The 2,110-nt window shown below is 37.7% G+C and overlaps 1 non-coding gene across 1 annotated transcript; it reads right to left on the reverse strand.

Moving 5' to 3' along the window:
• Nucleotides 1-1,161: 1,161 nt before the first annotated feature.
• Nucleotides 1,162-1,269, reverse strand: LOC127745141 (small nucleolar RNA R71). Its single transcript, XR_008006337.1, has one exon. It is a non-coding gene; the product is annotated as a small nucleolar RNA R71 (small nucleolar RNA).
• Between the last annotated feature and the right edge of the window lie 841 nt (nt 1,270-2,110).

The raw sequence follows: 2,110 nt of genomic DNA on the forward strand, positions 1-2,110 counted from the left end.
CACAGAAAAAGCTGGGCGTTCAAAACGCCCAGTGAAGAAGGACAGACTGGCGTTTAAACGCCAGCCAGGGTACCTGGTTGGGCGTTTAACGCCCAAAAAGGTATAGTTTTGGGCGTTAAACGCCAGAATGTGCACCATTCTGGGTGTTTAACACCAGGATGGCACAAGGGGGAAGATTCTGTTTTTCAATGCAATTTTTTTTCAGTTTTCAAAGTTTTTCAAAATCAAATCTTTTTCAAATCAATTTTTTTCAATCAAATCTTTTTCAAAATCAATTTCTTTCTATTTTCAAAGATACTTACTATCAATTAATGATTTGATTCAACATTTCAAGTATGTTGCCTTTTCTGTTGAGAAAGGTTTAATGTTTGAATCATATCTTTTCTTGTTAGCCAAGTTTTTAATTTTCAAAATCAAATCTTTTTAAAATGTTTTTCAAATCATATCTTCTCAATCACACTTTTTTTTAACCAATCATATCTTCTTAACCACATCTTTTTCAAAATAATTTTCAATCAAATCTCTTTAATTTCTAATTTCAAAATCTTTTTCAAAAATCACTTGATCTCTTTCCCACTTTCATTTTCGAAAATTAAGTAATGTTTTTCAAAAAAATGTTTTCAAAATTTTTACTTAATTTTCGAAAATCACTTCCCTTCTTCTCACATCCTTCTATTTATGGACTAACACTATTCTTTAATTCAAAATTCGAACTCCATCTCCTTTGATAAGTTCGAATTTTCTACTTCTGTCTTCTATCTTTCTTTTCCTCTGACACCTAAAGGAATCTCTATACTGTGACATAGAGGATTCCACATTTTCTTGTTCTCTTCTCTCTCATATGAGCAGGAACAAAGACAAAGGCATTCTTGTTGAAGCTGACCCTGAACCTGAAAGGACCTTGAAGCGAAAGCTAAGAGAAGCTTCCATGGACTTCCATTGGAAGATCCTCATCAGTTTTTAGCTGAATTCTTGCAAATCTGTGACACTGTCAAGACTAATGGGGTTGACCCTGAGGTCTACAGACTTATGCTATTCCCTTTTGCTGTAAGAGACAGAGCTAGGACATGGTTGGACTCTCAACCTAAAGAAAGCCTGGACTCTTGGGAAAAGCTAGTCAATGCCTTCTTGGCAAAGTTCTTTCCACCTCAAAAATTGAGTAAGCTTAGAGTGGAAGTCCAAACCTTCAGACAGAAGGAAGGAGAATCCCTCTATGAAGCTTGGGAAAGATACAAACAATTAATCAGAAAGTGTCCTTCTGATATGCTTTCTGAATGGAGCATCATAGGTATTTTCTATGATGGTCTCTCTGAACTGTCTAAGATGTCTTTGGATAGCTCAGCAGGAGGATCTCTTCATCTGAAGAAGACGCCTACTGAAGCTCAAGAACTGATTGAAATGGTTGCAAATAACCAATTCATGTACACTTTTGAGAGAAATCCTGTGAACAATGGGACTAGTCAGAAGAAAGGAGTTCTTGAGATTGACACTCTGAATGCCATATTGGCACAAAACAAAATATTGACCCAACAAGTCAATATGATTTCTCAAAGTCTGTCTGGAATGCAAAATGCACCAAGCAGTACTAAGGAGGCTTCATCTGAGGAAGAAGCCTATGATAAGGAGGCTTCATCTAAGGAAGAAGCCTATGATCCTGAGAACCCTTCAATGGAAGAGGTGAATTACATGGGAGAACCCTATGGAAACACCTATAATCCTTCATGGAGGAATCATCCCAATCTTTCATGGAAGGATCAACAGAGACCTCAACAAGGTTTCAATAACAACAATGGTGGAAGAAACAGGTTTAGCAATAGCAAGCCTTTTCCATCATCTTCTCAGAAACAGACAGAGAGTTCTAAGCAGAATACCTCTGACTTAGCAACCATGGTCTCTGATCTAATCAAAACCACTCAAAGTTTCATGACTGAAACAAGGTCCTCCATTAGAAATTTGGAGGCACAAGTGGGTCAGCTGAGCAAGAAAGTTACTGAACTCCCTCCTAGTACTCTTCCAAGCAATACAGAAGAAAATCCAAAAGGAGAGTGCAAAGCCATCAACTTGGCCGAATCCTGGGAGGAAGAAGAGGCAGTGAACGCCACTGAGGAAG

This window comes from Arachis duranensis, chromosome 2, assembly GCF_000817695.3.
Source record: "Arachis duranensis cultivar V14167 chromosome 2, aradu.V14167.gnm2.J7QH, whole genome shotgun sequence".
In the NCBI taxonomy this organism is placed as follows: Eukaryota; Viridiplantae; Streptophyta; class Magnoliopsida; order Fabales; family Fabaceae; genus Arachis; species Arachis duranensis.